Source organism: Phoenix dactylifera, chromosome 1 (assembly GCF_051530095.1).
Source record: "Phoenix dactylifera cultivar Ajwa chromosome 1, Ajwa_hap1_PhDact_Kaust_v1.1, whole genome shotgun sequence".
NCBI lineage: Eukaryota > Viridiplantae > Streptophyta > Magnoliopsida > Arecales > Arecaceae > Phoenix > Phoenix dactylifera.
In genome coordinates, this window is record NC_143190.1 from 38,615,993 (window position 1) to 38,634,295 (window position 18,303).

At 44.7% G+C, this 18,303-nt stretch overlaps 1 pseudogene; it reads right to left on the bottom strand.

Moving 5' to 3' along the window:
- Positions 1 to 480: 480 nt before the first annotated feature.
- Positions 481 to 15,649, bottom strand: LOC103697911 (cysteine-rich receptor-like protein kinase 10; annotated as a pseudogene).
- Positions 15,650 to 18,303: the final 2,654 nt, after the last annotated feature.

Here is an 18,303-nt window from a genome sequence, read left to right on the forward strand (position 1 = left end):
AGCTCCAAATTTGTTCTAGCTCAGCTCACTTTCTAACTATGCTAGGTCTGGACCAAGCCAATCGTAAGCTGCTTATAAGCATCTCGAATCATTTGCAGCCCTAAAAGCGAAAAAGTTAATCAACATAAACTCAATATATATGAGCCATTGCATTAGACCAGTGAAAAGTAATATATATGAGCCACTAATGTTAAATCGGCCTAGACTGAAAGACACTCTGGTCGTATGTAAGAGAAGGTGTTTCCGACGCCCAATCATTATTCTTCCAAGCGGAAAAAAAGAGAGGAGAAAACAACAATGTAAAAAGAAAAAACAAGATACTCAAAAGGAGCAATATATATATATATATATATATATATATATATATATATATATATATATATATATATATATATATATATATATATATATATATATATATATATATATATATATATATATATATATATATCATGTAAGCTTTTTATTTCATTGTTCAGATCATCCTCGGACTATTGCTTCATACATTCCGATCTTCCAACAGCCTCGAACAAAGTATGTAGGCGTTGAAGGCGTTGGAATAGTCACGGAATGATTGCTCAGCAAGAGAACCACCGATGCCATGCGAGGTCTTTTCCTCATATCTTCCTGAGTACAGAGTAATCCTATGTGAATGCGTGTCAAAGCTTCTTGCCTATGGTACAGCTCACCTAGGCTGTGATCCATTATTTCCAACGCCTTTCCTTTGCTCCAGTGCTCCCATGCCTATTTGAGAAACAATCAACAAGATTAGCCATAATAAAAGAATAAGCTTGGAGAGATTACAGAATGCAATTTATAATCCCTATCTTTTGCTTCATGTCTTGGTAATGACTAAGATTCATTAAGAGGCAGTCCAAACAAAGCTTAGGAGATTTGTAGAATCCCCTGATCCATGGAAGTCGCTGATCCTTTGACCGGTCGCAACTTCTAGAACTAAAACTCCAAAGCTAAATACATCAGATTTATTTGAAAAGTACCCATGCATTGCATACTCTGGTGCCATGTATCCACTGCACACAATCAAGCAATTGTCATTTGTTAAACCAACAACAGTGTTAAGTGCTATAAATTGATTTAAGGGAAAAATAGATATGAAAGAAAATTCTATTACTTCAATAAATTATGATAATAGCAAAGACTAATTAATAGCGTTTGTTAGGTATTACACAATGATCAAAATCTTGATTAAGATAAGGATGTTAATGAGGCTTTTAGCATACTTTGTCCCAGCAAATTTACTAGTGCTTCCATGTTCTTTCTCAGACTTGGAGAGCTTTGCAAGACTAAAGCCTGAAATCTTAGGATTCATATGCTGATCTAACAAGATGTTACTTGCTTTTAGATCCCGATGAATAATCTTGAGGCAAGAATCTTGGTGAAGATAAAGAAGCCCTCTTGCAATTCCTTCAATAATTTTATAGCGCTTCCCCAGTCTAGAAGTCCACATTTGATGGGATCTGTCTCATCCAAGTAAAATCTAGTCAAAGCATATAATAATGTCATAATGATCAAATTAGAGAGAAGAATGAGGTTTTTGCCTTAATTCAACGTTATCCTGTAAAATGATACCATAATATAACCAAATTATCAATTGGAAAAAAAAAATATCTGAACTTGTCTTTGCCTATCTCAAAATTCTATATGACTTGTCCCATACAGTCTACTAAAATAGAGACTACTGCGACTTACCATCCATCCGTTTACCGCTCAGTTCACCAGTCATGAATAGAGCAATGACAGTTTTTTTAAAAAAATGAATGTCAAAAATACCCAATAGAAATTTGTCGAGGATTGTATTTGGGAGAAACTCGTAGACGAGTAGCTTCTCTTTTTCTTCCAGACAACAACCTAACAGCCTCACGAGATTTCTGTGTTCAAGCTTAGCAACAAAAGCAATCTCATTTCTTAACTCCGGAAGTCCTTGGTGTGAACTTCTGGAAAGTCTTTTCACAGCTAAAATTGGTAAATTTAGAGCTTAGCATCCAGTCGTAAATTGGTAATTGACCAAATGGATGTGAAAACTATATTTTTGAATGGAGATTTAGATGAAGAAATATACATAAAACAACCCGAAAGTTGTGTTGTTCCTGGTAATGAGCACAAAGTTTGTAAATTAGTAAAATCCTTCTATGGATTAAAATAAGCGCCTAAACAATGGTATGAAAAATTATATAAAGTATTGGTATCTAATGGCTTTCTAATTAATGAGACTGATAAGTGTATTTATAGTAAGGTTGTTAATAATGTTGTTATGATCATATGCTTATATGTTGATTATATGCTTATATTGGGAACTGATTTGAATATTGTTATAGATACTAAGAAATTTTTGGCTTCTAATTTTGATATGAAAGATATGGGTGAAGCTGATGTAATTCTTGGAATTAATATAACAAGAAGTTCTAATGGACTTTTGTTATCACAAGAACACTATATTAAGAAAATTTTAAGAAAATTTCAACATTATGATAGTAAACATGTATCTACTCCAAATGATGCTAGTATACATTTAAAGAAAAATAAAGAAATGATATTTTACAAATAGAATATGCTCGCATCATTGGTAGCTTAATGTTTTTAATTAACTGCACTCATTCTGATATTGCTTATGCAGTAGAAAGATTGAGTAGGTATACTCATAATTCTAGTAAGGATCATTGGAGTGCTATTCATAGAGTACTAAGGTACTTGAAAGGAACCATTAATTATGGTTTATTACATCGTGGATTTCCAGCTGTACTGGAAGGGTATAATGATGCAAATTGGATCTCTGATTCAGATGAGATGAAATTCACGAGTGGATATATCTTTACTCTTGGTGGGGGTGTCGTATCTTGAAAATCATCCAAGCAAACGTGCATCACTCGCTCTACGATGGAGTCTAGGTTTATTGCCTTAGAAAAAACAGGTTCTGAAGCTAAGTGGCTTAGAAATCTTGTGGAAGAATTTCCATTATGGAATAAACCAACACCTTCTGTGTCTATTCTTTGTGATAACCAAGCTGCTATATATCGAGCTAAGAATAAAGTTTATAATGGGAAGAATAGACACATAAAGTTAAGACATAATATTGTAAGGCAGCTGCTTGATGATGGGATTATATCCCTTGATGTTATTAAGTTAGAGTTGAATTTGGTCGATCCTCTAACAAAACTACTAGATAAAAAACTAGTAAGTGAAACATCGAGGGGGATGGGACTTATGCCTATATCAAAGTCAATAATAACAGAAACCCAACATGTATGATTGGAGATCCCATGAAGCATATTCATATGCATAATAACAAGTCGCTAGTTGACTGTGAGTACACTATTATATTTAATTTTGAGAATCCCTCCCTATGGTGTAGATAGTGCAAACTGCAGCGTATGAGGATAAGGTAAAGCTCTTAATGGATACCATAGTCCTTTAGAATGGTGTGTCTACCTACAGTACACACTTGATGGATCCATCTATGTGGGTGTGGGAGTGGGGCCGCTTCCTATGAGAATTAAGCAATCTCTAAAGCACTCATGAATATTCAAGTAAGGTGCATGGCCTATTTGCACCAACCCGTTTAGAACATGCCCAGAACTTGAGAAGTCAATATGTCTATGGGTCACTGATTTACATAAAGAATTTTTGGTTCATAGAAATTTTTATATTTCACCAAAGTTCTGTAAGTCATACTCACTAGTCCTAAAAATGGTTAGTCATAGTCTCAAAGACACCATTTTGATGCATTGAACTCTCGCGCTTTTTGATTTTTCTTATTGTCTTATTGAATTTTGAAATATGTGGGGGATTGTTGGAGTATTTCAAAATTCCAAGCCTACCCTTCTTTTGTCTTTTGTCTTGTGTACTTTCTTTTAGTCCCACATTGGAAAGAGATGAAACTCAAAAGGTCTTTATATAGTCTTCAACATTTTAACTTGGTGAAGCAAAGAAAGCAAGTAGCCTACACGCGCACGAGCCCAATGGAGGTCCAAGACAAAATTGGCAAATCCGATCTGGAAACGTATTAATCGGGCGCGTCACGCTCGATCATCCCATGCCGGGGGGCTTCCCCCTGTGTGGGAGTTGAGCTTGACTTGTTTTTGCCGTTTAATTTTTTTGAATTTAAATTCAAAAACAGTTTTGGTTTGTCTTTTGGTAAACATCATGTCTTTTTATAAACACCTCTTCCTTCTCTTTTAAAACCCTATCAGATCCGAGGATTAGATATCAGAAAAAGTGCTTGCGTTTCTGTTTTGAAGCCGTGCAAATTAAACTTGACGTATGCAATACTTATTGGATACTTTTACAAATGTTCTCCTCCTACATGAACAGATGAAAATGGCTGAGAGGACCACCAACGCGCCAACCAACGGGATGACCAAGGCTCCGTTCTTTTTCCCTGATCCAAAATGCTAATATTTTAATGAAGCTCATCTCGTTAGAAATATATCAGCCCACGGTTCACATAAGAAGCCAAGAAAGGCATATTGTTATGTTATTCGTTGTCGAGCTTGGCCTAACCATAATATTCTGAGCTCGTCTGAGATTCCCTCTTTGTTTGTTGTTTTGGACTTTTGGGCCCATCAAGCTTTATGTTGAGTCCAGCCCGGCCTATTCATGATTTCATGAGCTGGCTATGAACGCATGCTAATTGGGAAGAAAGAAAGCGAGCTTTGGCATCACCTGAGTCCTTTCCTCTAGGCGGCGGAGTGCCGGGATCCATCTCCGGTGCTGGCGGAGGTGGCGGTGCAGCCCCGACAGATTGATTATAGAAAGAGTACGTCGTGTGCCCCATGAAGCAGCTGTAAGCCATCGTCACCGCTTCAATTCTCCATGGGAAGTAAGTTGACATGGTGTTCACCGACCGCTGCAGGCACTGGTGGCAGTCATCCTCCGACTGATCCCTCGTGCACTGCAAGTTAGTCATATTGACGTCTCCTGTGGCAAACAGCCGCGCCGACCTGTATGCCGCCCGCTCTGTCAAGTCAGTCATCAGGTTTCCCAACTGCGCGGCGAAGATCGGCTCCGAGGCATTCTGCGTCTCGTAGGAGAATTGTCTAAATCTTGAAGTCTCGTTGTCTTTGAAAGAGGTAAAGTTGTTGCTAGAGTAGCGGAGAAAGCACTTTAGGTACCAAATGGCTCCTCCTCGACTCAACGGGCAGAGCTGGAGGATGTCTTGGACGGCGGTGGAGAGGCAGTACTGGCATTCGTCTTGGGAGACATCGCCGCGGCAGGGAGCAGAGCCGAAGACTTGGTTCGGGGATCGGCCGTTGGACTGGGTGGAGAAGACGGTGGGGATGGCGGCGGAGGAAAGGGAAGAGAGGAGGAGTTGGAGCCTTGGAGGTCTGATTTATAGGTGCTGTGGGTGGTGAAGTTGGATGTGATGGAGCAATTGTACCAGTACCAGTTGTCGCTGGGGGCTGAAGTGGCGGTGCGAAGGGTGGTGAAGAGGAATGAAAAAGAAAGAGAAGCTGGGGAAGATTAGGGAGGAGATAGGAAGGCATGGGGTCTGGCGTTTGGGATACTATAGTGAAAGGATGAGGAGAACTGTAGGTGATCTTGCTACTTGCTACTTCCGTATGGAGGTTTATAAGCTCTTGGAGCAGAGTCCTTTTAGTTGATGGTGGTTCTGTGGAAAAAATGGGGAGTCTCGACTAGACGACTTAAGGGACTTGAAGACTTAAAACTATGTAGCGCCGCAAGAGGTCGGGGTACCCTATCGCGGAGCCATAGGTTCGCTCGACCACAAGTATCTACAATGATGCCCCTCGAGTCAGGCTCGGGGCGCCCTGCAGTGTCGATCGCGGAGCTACGAGCTCGCTCGGCCGCAGGTATCTACAATGACGCCCCTCGAGCCGGGCTCGGGGCGCCCTACAGTGTTGATCGCGGAACCACAGGCTCCCTCGACCGCAGGTAATGACAAATCTACAATGACGCCCCAACCCGAGCTCGGGGTGCCCTGTAGCATCAACCGCGAGCCAAGGCTCCCTCAACTGTAGGCAAAGAAGCCCCGCGAAGAATTGAGCCGACCTCAGACCCCTCCGAAAGCCGAGCCGACATCAGCCAGAGGCCAGGCCGACCTCCGCTTGCCAAAAGCTGAGCCGACCTAAGGACGCCGAAGGTCGAGCTGACCTCGCCAAATATATGCCGCAGCCATAGTCTGTCGCAACCTCACCGCGCCATACTTCTCCCATTGGCTACGCCATGACGCGCCAATCAAGGGTCATATCCTGCCACACCTGCCAAGGGCCATACCCCGTTGCACCTACCAGCACACGCCATCTTCTGCTATTGGCCAGCTGGTCACATCCCAGCCTGAGATTTTAGGTAAAGGCCCTCGGTAAGCGGTTACAAGCTTTTGTAAGCTATTACAGGCTTCTACAAGTTTTCTTAAGCCATGAGAGGCCCACTAGAGCTACAAGAGAAGCCATGAGAGGCACATTAGAGCTACAAGAGAAGCCATGAGAGGCACATTAGAGCTACAAGAGAAGCCATGAAAGGCACTCAGAAAGCTCTCCCTCAAAAAAGGCCCGGCTAACTTAGCCATCGGAGGCCCCTCGCTGGAATTTTCGGCCAAGGCATTGTGCAAGTACCTCGGAGTGCAGGAGGTGTCCCTCTTTCTCCATCCTGGCCGGTGGTGCAAAAATAAAACTATTCTCCCAAGTGCAGGAGAATCGCACAAGTAGTATAACTCGGAAGTCCGAGGTCGATTCCTCAGGGAACGATCTATAGATTATTAGCGTAATTTTTAGATGTAATTTTTAGTTGATCTTCAAAAATTAAAAGCAGAGAATAATAGATAATGAAACAACGTTCAAGAATATAGAGAAGGCTAGGAATCTGGATTCCCCCTTGATAATGTTATTTTCAATAATTAAATTTTTGCGATTCTTGATTAAGGATTAATTAGATAGAATAGTTCTAAGCATGGAATATATACTTTGAAAACATGAATTCAACATTCAAGTATTTATCGTGCCGGTTACGTCTACGATAAATCAAAAATCGAAACAACCCATGCATCAATAAATATAAACCGTACAAGATCTATCTAACAAATAAGTATGCAAGAACCAAGAGCATATAATAGATGTAAATCAAAGAAAATAATCGTTCAGAATTTACTTGAAGAAAGCAAACTATCAAGGGTTCTTCCATCACCCTTGACCAAAGGTGTTAGCCTCCCATTACAAAAACACTAGCCTTTCCCTCTCTAGCTTTTCCCTCTCTTATTCCTTTTTTTTTCTTTTTCTTTTCGGAAACAGGGCATACCCTGTTTCCTTCTTCTCTTTTCCCTCAACCGCGGAGGCCGGCCGCTCCTCTTTTCTTCTTCAAATCGGAGCCTTCCCCCCCCCCCAAATGCCCTTCTCTCTTAGCCGAGAGGGAGCTTTATAGATAGTATCCGATCCCCCCTGAGCGCACGCGGTGAAGATGGGCGGACGGAGAGGAATCTCGGACGTTGATCGCGGCTGGGAGGATGCTGGATATGCACGCGGGCGAATTCAACGCTGGGAACGGATGCAGAAGAGGGTGGTTGATCACGGGAGAGGCGATCGCAGGATGAGCGGACGAATCGGGAGCTGGACTTGCGTGGGATCGACGCTCGGATCACAGTTGACGCGTTGGGAGAAGCTGTGAATGCGGAAGAGGTGTGGCTGAAGAACGGGATGCTGGGAGCTTGATACGGGCGGAAGCGGACGTTGGGCTCGGATGTGAGATAACCCGGAGGAGATGCCGCGCTGGGAGGTGACGTTGCTTGATCCGGGAGCTGGGAGATCATGGAAGACGTTGACTGCGAAAGCTTTGAAACGGGGAAAGGAAATGATGCGGGATGCTGGGCGGCTTCCCAGGCTCGGGCGGATGTTTGGGTGCGGGAGAATCGTGGAAGGCTGCAGGGGGGCGCTGATCTCGGCTGGGACGCAGACGCTGGAGTTGCGTGGGATAGCCAACCAATACTTGGAATACTTCCCCAACTACACGTGATCTTTCTTTATTTTGATCCCCAATGTGCTCTAGAAGCTGTGGCATGTAGATATGTGTAGCTCCGGTGCAAGTGTGCTTGACCAGGTTCAATTATGCTCCTAACATCATCAGGCTTGGAGCCATGCCTTATCCCAAACTATACAAAATGCGCATTTAAACTCTTGAATAACCTGTGCACCACAAAAATATAATATTAATGCAACACTTTTATCATTATTTATTAGCAATAATATTAATTTAAGTGATGTGTAAATCGCACTTTTGTGCTCTCATCAGCCGACGTCTTCTTGGAGGTACCTCGGAGCACCGGAGGTGGCCCTCTTCTCCATCCCGGCCAGCGTCTCCTCGCCCTCCTCCGACATGGTCACCCTTAGGCCAAATTTCAACCACAACATCTGGCGCTAGAGAAAGGGACTAAGTCGTAACCATGAAGTTGAGGAGCCAAGGAGCTTCTAACGCATCGAGGCGCCGGGTACCAACTCCCGGCAACTCACTCCAAAGCCCACCCCTCACGGTACCAGCGTATCAAATTTCTCAGATCCAGCTAGAGCAGTTCAATCTGCTCGTCCAACAAGTCCAAACACTCACCGCAACTGTTCAAAGCCTGCAGCAAGAGGAAGTCTAGCCTGCATTTTTGCAGGCATGAGTCCTTACGACGACACTCCTAGTGTCACTCCCTGCTAGGCAGTGCATGGAGGCTGACGAAAGAGAGCGTCGTCACCACCGAACTCAACCTGGAAGAGGAAGAGGCTCTAGGACAGTCCTAGACCCTACATGTTGATGGCCCCTCGACCTCGGGGGGCAGCGCGTAGGCCTCATCCATATTAGCCCGAAGCGCTAGTTGCAGGGCTAAAGTTGGAGAAAGAGCTCAATGCCCACCGCCCGAAAGTCTTCAGTGACTCCCAGCTGGCGATGAACCAAGTCCTGTGAGATTTCAAAGCTCGAAAGCCACCAATGATAAAATACCTCTAAAAGGTATCAAGCAAACATTCTGGTGCAAAGAAACCAAACCAAGTTGGATGGACCCTCTTGTTGACTTCCTATAAGATGGAGTCCTCCCTGCGGATAAGCTTGAAGCCCAACAAATTGAATGCCAAGCGATGTTGTATCACATGCACGGGGGCAAGCTATACCACCAGTTGATCACATCGCCCCTCCTCAAATGTCTCCGCCATTCAAAGGTTGACTGTTCAACGAGGGAAGTGCACAAAGGTATCTATAATGATGCCCCTTGAGCCGGGCTCGGGACGCCCTGCAATGACGATCGTAGAGCCACAGGCTCGCATGAACGTAGGTTTCTACAAGTATCTACAATGACGCCCCTCGAGCCGGGCTCGGGGCGCCCTGCAGTGTCGATCGCGGAGCCACGAGCTCGCTTGATCACAGGTATCTACAATGACGCCCGTCAAGCCGGGATCGAGGCGCCCTGCAGTGTCGACCACAGAGCTACGAGCTCAATCGCAGATTTCTACGGATTTCTATGGGTATCTACATTGACGCCCCTCGAGCCTGGCTCTGGGCGCCCTGCAGTGTCGATCGCGGAGCCACAAGCTCACTCGACCGCAGGTATCTACAATGACGTCCCGACTAGACCTCGGGACGCCCTATAGTATCGATCGTGAAGCCACAGGCTCGCTCGACCGTAGGTATCTACAATGGCACCCTTAAGCCAGGCTCGGGGCGCCCTACAGGGTCGATCGCGGAGCCACAGGCTCGCTCGACCGCAGGTATCTACAATAGCGCCCCTTGAGCCAGGCTCGGGGCTTCCTGCAATGTCGATCACGGAGCCAGAAGCTCGCTCGATCGTAGATTTCTACGGGTATCTACAATGATGCCCCTCGAGCCAGGCTCGGGATGCCCTGCAGTGTTGATCGCGGAGCCATGAGCTCGCTCGACCGCAGGTATCTACAATGACGCCCCTCGAGCTATGCTCAAGGCGCCCTACAGTGTCGACCGCAGAGCTACGAGCTCGCTCGACCGTAGGTTTCTGCAGGGTTTTACAGGTTTTCTAGAATGATGTTCCGATCTGGACACCGAAACGCCCTGCAGTGTTGATCGCAGAGCTGCGAGCTCACTCAACCATAGGTTTCTCTGGGTATCTACAATGACGCCCCTCGAGCCGGGCGCAGGGCGCCCTGCATTGTCGATCGTGGAGCCACAGGCTCGCTCGACTGTAGGTTTCTACGGGTATCTACAATGACGCCCCTTGAGCCGGGCTTGGGGCGCCCTGCAGCGTCGACCGCGAGCCGCGAGCTTGCTCAACCGCAGGTATCTACAATGACACCCCTTAAGTCGGACTCGAGGTGCTCTACAGTGTCGACCACGTCGACCGCGAGCTACGAGCTCGCTCGACCGTAGGTATCTACAATGACGCCCCTCGAGCCGGGCTCAGGGTGCCTAGCAGTGTCGATCGCGGAGCCACGAGCTCGCTCGACCGCAGGTATCTACAATAACGCCCCTCAAGATTTTATATAGCCTACCTCAACAGCTCTGATCGACCCATCCGGGTGGCCGAGTGGCCATATCTTGCCACATGGCAGGCCTAGAGGCTCCTTCAACAAATCTTCCTGAATCGCGGCGTTAAAGGCTAGTCATCATGATGGCCGCCTCGCAAGACGGGGCATTGATGATTGGCCCCTCGTATACCGTTAGATAATGCCTCGAAAGGGAACGCGCGCACAATGTATTAAAAAGCTCTCTCGGCCACCTCAGCTTGGAATGACGTGGTAGCTCAAACCACCCAAGCTCGGCTCGGAAAGCCCGGCCTAAAGCCATTGGCTCCAACAACACAAGAGATCCGCCCTACTCAGCACAAATATTTTCACACACGTTTAGCTGTATTACAGGACGATCGACAACTTGATTACTTCCTTCGCTCGAGCCAAGAAATGATTTGAACTCGGAAGTCGGAGGACAAATGATGGGAGGCAAAATGGATCATCCTACCTCAGTGTGGGACCACCCAATTCCCGCCAAGCAAACCCCAGAGACTGAGCAGACCTCGGCCCCGCTAAAAGCCAGGCCGACCTCAACCTCGGCCAGAGACCGAACAGACCTCAACCTCGTTCAGGGATCGAGCAGAGACGAAGGAATCCACAATGATGCCCCTTGAGCCGGGCTTGGGGTGCCCTGCAGTGTCGATCGCGGAGCCACCGGCTTGCTCGACCATAGGTATCTAGAATGACGCCCCTCGATCCAGGCTCGGGGCGCCCTGCAGTGTTGACCGCAGAGCTACGAGCTCACTCGACCGCAAATATCTATAATGACGCCCCTTGAGCCGGGCTCGGAGCACCCTGCAGTGTCGATCGCGGAGCCATAGGCTCCCTCGACCATAGGAAATGACGAATTTACAATGACGCCCTGATCCGAGCTCGAGGCGCCCTGTAGCGTCAACCGCAAGCCAAGGCTCTCTCGACCGTAGGCAAAGAAGCCCCACCAAGAACCGGGCCGACCTCGGATCCCTCTGAAGGCCGAGCCGACCTTAGCCAGAGGCTAGGCCGACCTCAGCCTGTCAAAGGCCGAGCCGACCTCTGCCGGAGACCAGGCCGACCTCCGCCGGAGACCAGGCCGACCTCCGCCGGCCAAAGGCCGAACCGACCTTAGCACACCAAAAGCTGAGCTGACCTCGCCAAACATATGCTGTAGTCATAGTCTGCCGCAACCTCACCGCGCCATACTTCACCTGTTGGCTACTTCATGATGCACCAAGGGTCATACCCTACCACACCTGCCAAGGGCCATACCCTGCCGCACTTGCCAGCACATGCCATCTCCAGCTATTGGCCAGCTGGTCACATCTCAGCCCGAGATTTCAGGTAAAGGCCCTCGGTAAGCGATTACAAGCTTTTATAAGCTATTACAAGTTTCTACAAGTTTTCTTAAGCCATGAGAGGCACACTATAGCTACAAAAGAAGCCATTAAAGGCACTCAAAAAGTTCCTCTTCAAAAAAGGCCCGGCTAACTTAGCCATCGAAGGGCCTTCGCCGAAATCCCCGGCGAAGGCTTTGTGTAGGTACCCCGGAGCGCAGGAGGTGGTCCTCTTTTTTTATCCCAGCCAGCATCTTCTCGGAGGTACCCCGGAGCACCGGAGGTGGCCCTCTTTCCTATCCCGGCCGGCGTCTCCTCGCCCTCCTCTGTCGTGGTCACCCTCAGGCCAAATTTCAACCACAACAAAGGTAGTATGGTACTATAATATAATGCAGAGGTAATATAAAACTTTTAAAATGTTAGAAGGGTAGATAGCAATCAGAACATGTACAGTCAAGCGAGCTTGTAGTCATCTACCGTATCCGACATAATGAAATAAACATATGGATGATTTGAATCAGGATTAATTTAGAGTTAAGCATGACGTGTATTGTCTAACTATGCTGAGACAAGCCAAAATTTTATCTCATTCTTTGAGGCAGCTCCAAGTCAAACATATTTTCAGAATAATATCAACAAATGCATTTTGAGAAGATTATGCAAATAATGCTAGTGATTACACAGAGGCTTAAGGCAATATTGTCATCATTAGGAGCAAAAATAATTCAAATTGAATAATATTGAGTGCAAGCAAAATATAGTAGACTTACATGGTTTAGTGATACATATGACTTGTCAAATACATAAGGCTTTTTAGTAAATTAACCTAGTGGCACTTTCAGTGCATTAAGAGGACGGGTTTTTCTTATTGAAGTTGATTTTCTGACGTACCAAATAAAAATTTGTCAAGGCTCGAGTTAGAAAGAAATTCATAGACAAGCAGCTTTTCATCCTCTTCTAGGGCTCGTTTGGTTCGCGGGAAGCATTTTCCTTCCTAGGAATATGATTCCTGGGAAACAAATTCCTAGGAAGAGGATGCCTAGAAAAGTACTTTTGGCATGTTTGGTTGACCATGGGAAAGTGACAAATTTCCAAGATGCTTATGTTTGGTTGGCCATCCACTTTCCTAGGAAAGTTATATATAATTCCTATTATGCCCTTAATAAAAATTAGGTTTTTAATGCCTCTTTAATGCTTCTTTAATGCTGAAGGGACTTTTTGGGAAAAAGTAAAAATTGAGTGATTCCCGCCTCATGGGAAAGTAACTTTCCCATGTTTCTCATGGGAAAGACTTTCCCATGAAATGTGGGAATCACATTCCCATGGGAATACAACTTTCCCTTCTCTCTCCTTTGAAAACTCCAACCAAATAAGAGGCATCTCATTACTTTCCCGTTGACCACACTTTCTCCCCTTCTTTTCCCGCGAACCAAACGAGCCCCTAAGCAACAACCCAACAGCTTTACAAGATTTCTGCGTTCAAGCTTGGTGACTGAAACAACCTCATTTTTCAACTGCTGAAGTCCTTGCCGAGAAGTTGCTGAAAGTCTTTTCACCGCTACTTCCTGGCCATTTAATAGCAATCCCTGTTTCAAACTTAAAGTATTAAAAGAAAATATTTGTGTTTTTCTTTTGGTACAGAAAAATATTTGTGTCCAAATCAAATTGAACGGAGACTATGCCAGTCTATATCAGGATATAGACTACATTTCACCTTATACACTGGTCCAAAGCCACCTCTTCCGATCTTATTTGTGTCGCAAAAGTTATTTGTGGCAATTCTGAGGGTACCTAAGTCAAATAATAGAGATCCAATGTTTCCCTTCTCGCCTCCAGCATCTGGTAGTCATGAAATATACTTTAAATAAAACCATGAATAATATGTAAGCTTTTGACAAAAAAAAAAAGAAAAAAAGAAGTACACTTCTTCTTCTTGCTTCCTAAATAGAAGTTCGTTTTGAGAGATACTCACCAGATGACTTTATAGACGTTCTCCTCCTCCACAAACAAATGAAAATGGCAGAGAAGACCATGATTATACTAGCCATGGGGATAACAAGAAAGATTATCATTGTCTTGTGCATTCTTCCTGAACCAAAATAATAACCTTTGAGCGAAGCTTGCAATGAGAAATATTAGAAATATGAAAATCCCTATTTATAAAAGGAATTTATACTCGACATATTGCTGCTTATTATTTATCATTAGCTACACTACCATGAATGACCAACAACGCAAGGTGATCTAGCTTGATCACAAGCTGAAAAAATAATAACTTATATGAATAATTGATATCACAGTTTGGAAGTTCTCCTGCAAATGATTGTTTCTTGTAAAAAATGAGCCATAAAAGCAACAGCAAAACAAATATATTCAAATTCTAGTGAATTTGAAACGAGCATACAAAATATAATATGAGCCAGCAGTGTCTTGTGCTAGTGCCTAAATTAACCAACGCATGAACGAGCATGCAATTAAAATCTAACTAAATAATATTATGCATTATACATGGATATGGCGATAAAGACGGTGCATTGCAATTCATGGATTGGTAATAGAACGTTAACCTAGTTGTTCATCAGTATAATTATGAGGATCCATATGGGCATGTGTTTAGTTCCCTATCAACTAGATCTTAGGTATTTATATAGAATCTAAGAATCCAACTAATATCTTTTATCTATCCTTTTTAGATGAAATCCTCAATTACTTCAATGGTATTAGACGAGACTTGCTGCATGGTCCATATGTGGAATAGAGGATACTATAATACAGATCTATTTTGGATTGATCATGGATGGATTATGATATTTGTAATTGGATTTGAACTTTTTGCTTGGTGAGGAAGCTAGAATTTAAATAGAAAAAGTATATGAGGATCTGAATAAGCGTGTGTTTAATTTTATCTTGGCTAGCACCAAGAAGATCTAAGGTACTTATACAGGCTTAGGAAATCCTAAATGACATCGGCCTTTTTTTTTTTTTTTTTTTTTTGAAAAAAAAAGGTGAGGTTGGGTGGCCTACTACAAAGTATAGATGCATGTGCCTCGAAAACCTACTTACCCACCACAGGAGGCGGCCTGCTGGAATCCACCGCCGGCTCGGGCGATGCCGCTCCAACAGACAAATCGTAGTAAGGGTAGATGTCAAACCTCAGATAGCAACGGTATGCCACCACCACCCCTCCTGGCCTCCCCCAAACGCAGTCCGACGTATGCATATATCTCGTCGACACCTTCAGGCATTGGTAGCACTCATCCTCCGACTGATCCCTCGTGCACTGTGCCAGCCCATACACTGTCGTAGAGTTCGTGTATTTGGCCTCCCCGGTCGCGAACATCCGCGCCGACCCATACGCCGCCCGCTTTGTTAAATTGCCCAGTAGCTCCCAGACCAAGACTTCGAACCTCTTCGTGACATTCCCTCGGTTGTGGAAGCACATTCTATATGAGCCATCATCGCTGGAGGAGGACAAGCTGTGGTTGGAGTCGCGGAGGTAGCACGTGTTCGGCCAAATGGCAGCAGACTTGCCCGACGGGCAGAGCTGCTGGAGTCCTTGGCTTGCGGCGGAGAGACAGGTCTGGCATTCATCTCGTCTTAAGTCAGCGAAGCATAGGGCAATGCCAAGTCAGGAGGTTGGCCTTTGGATAGGGTGGCAAAATTGGTGAGGAGGGCGGCGGAGATGAGGGAGGGCAGGAGGAGGTTGAGGTTGGACTCGTAGGTGCTGTTGGTGGTGAAGTTGGAGTTGGTCGAGCACTCGCAGTATCCGATGCCGGAAGTTGCAGTGTGGAAAGTAGGGGCGAGGAGGGAGGAGAGGAAGAGGATTTGGAGGAGGAGTTCATTGGGGAGGTTGAGAGGCATTGGAAGATTTGTGTTTGCGGAGCTATGGTGTTTCGGGGGAGGAAAGGAACGGGGAAAGTTGGCAACCTCTCTTGGTTCCCCCTTGCAGAGCTGCTAGTGCTAATAAGGAATGCCCTTGGTCCGACTCATACATCATATATTCCCTCTGACCATGTAGCACATTGCGATTCAACGAATGCTTACATATTTCAGCATGGAGTCCTCTGGGGTGGTCAGAAGTACTGTGGTGGTGGCTGTTGAATATATATAATTTTTGGTAAATATTTTTGAAGGCAACCTGTGAATACGTTTTCATCTACTGACGTTAAATGATGATGTCTAAACAGTCAGAATTTTCTGCAAATGAAAGTGATGCGCGCCTAGCTATCTCTCTTCTGTTCCCATGCATTCCGCTGTTCTCCATCACAGTAGAGAAATTCTCTACTGTGATGGTAATTTTGGGTACCATGAATACCATTGTTAGTCCACTCAATCTCTGGACCTGTAAGAGCTTTGGAATAGGCAGAAGCATATCCTTCAGTGGTCAGGGTTCAAATGCTTTCCAATTCTCTGCAGACTACAAAACATTGCATTTATCATGCAGAATTTCAGACTATTGGAGGCAAGGTTGTTCTACCTCTGCTTTTCGGATGGTTTTGTCATTCAGGTTTCCTACCTCTGCTTATTCTCCAAGCAGAGTTTTGTATTTTGGCTATCTTGGTTGGTTTCCACCAGCTGGGGTTTTGTAAGTAGTGGCAAATACCAGCTTCCTCGGAGGACCAAAACTTTGATTGTACATTCTGACACTTCTCTATTAATAAAAATCTGGGTGGCTATCTTGCCTCCCTTTATATTAAAAAAAAAAAAAAAACATTTCCCCTTGTAATGCGTTCCCTCTCTCGGCTATACCCACAGCTTGGATATCTCAAAATTAACATTGGATTAGTGAGGGATAATGCAGCATGGCTGGCTAAATTTTTTGATTTATAGAACTTCAATATATATGTTTACTCAAAATTTTATGAACTTTAACTATGTTATAAATAAAATTAGTTTTTTATTTTGTGTTTTGCAAAACTTGTCATGAAGGGTAGTCATGGAATTAGCTATAGTTGGAGTCCTTATAGGATCTTAATTAATTTAGCAGTTGTATAAAGTCTATTATGTGAGCGTGGTTTGGGAGACTACAAGCCATTCTTGGATCGCTTTTTTGCCTCTCTGCGAAAGATGTTATATCATCATAAAGGAAATGGTCCATTTGATTGCGTAAGCAGATTTAATTGAGTCAATAAAGTGGAAAATTCTCCGGTCTTCTTCCATCTTTGTTTCATAGAGGGCGTGCAGGGGGTTGAAGGAAAAAAAGAGCAAGAGAAAATAGTTGAAGTATGTCCTAGTGTGTCACCAGGTGGCATGTAGAGGTAGGCATTGGGCCAGGCCGCCCATGGCCCGGCACGGCCCGCTTCGATTACTGTGTGGCTGTCCTGGTGTGTCACAAAGTGGCATGTAGAGGTGGGCATTGGGCCGGGCCGCCCATGGCCCAGCACGGCCAGGCACGAAGCGGGCCGTGCCAAGCACGGCTCGCTTGCTACAGTAACGAGCCGTGTTAGGCATGGCTCATAGAAGGGGGCCGGGCTGGGTTAATGATTTCTGGCCCGCGGGCCGAGCCTGGCACGGCCCATAAGGGCCTGGGCTGGCACGATTCGTGGGCCAAGCACGGCACGGCACGGCCCGCGGGCCAGCCCGAAAATTAGCGAAAATACCCTTCAAATTAGCCGTTTTATGGCTGTTGGGAGGGCAAAATGGGTAAAAAGCCACAAATAGCCGTTATAGGCCAAAAAAATAGCCGTTATGGGCCACCCATAATGGCTTTTTTTTTTTTTGGACAGACGGGCACGGTTCGTCTCGTGCCTAGCACGGCCCGTGCCGGGCCCGGCATGGCTCGCCACCCCACTGGCCTAAGGCTGTGCCGGGCTTAGCCATTAGGTTAAGCGGGCCGTGCCAGGCACGGTCCGTTTGGTCTGTGGCCCGGTGGGCCTAGGCCGAGCCCGGCCCAGCACGACCCGATGCCCTTCTTAGTGACATGTTTGAGTACCTATTTCCTAATAGGAGGCTTTTTAGTCGCTCTTAGCAACCATGACGGCACGCGGAGAAAGTTGGCTTTTATCGTCAAGCCTCCCTGAAGTGGAAAAGTTAATTTTTTTAATTTTTTATTCCAAGCTTTAACCTTTTCTTTTGAATAGACTAATCCAAGTCAAGATATGCTCGATTTAAAAAACAATAAAAAAGAATGATGACAGCAAATGGTTTCTTAACTTTCGAGCACCAATGCTGAAAATCCTACGCGATAGATTTCAACAGGCACTAAAAATTTATTTAATTCACAAAAATATTTTTCTGAAAAACTGATATAACATATAATATTCAAAAAAATAATTTTTTTATATTTGATTGATAATAAAAAATAGTATATTTCAGAATAATTTATATTTGGTTGAATATCTATTTTTTTTGAAAAAGTTATGTAAAAACATCTATTATACTTTCAATAAACAAAAAAAAACTTACCTCATCTTATCTAAAAGTTCAAGAATATTTTTGGAGAAAAAATATCTTAATTTTCAGCCAGTGAAAATTGAACTTTTTTATGCTTCATAAAAAATTTTTCCACAAAATAT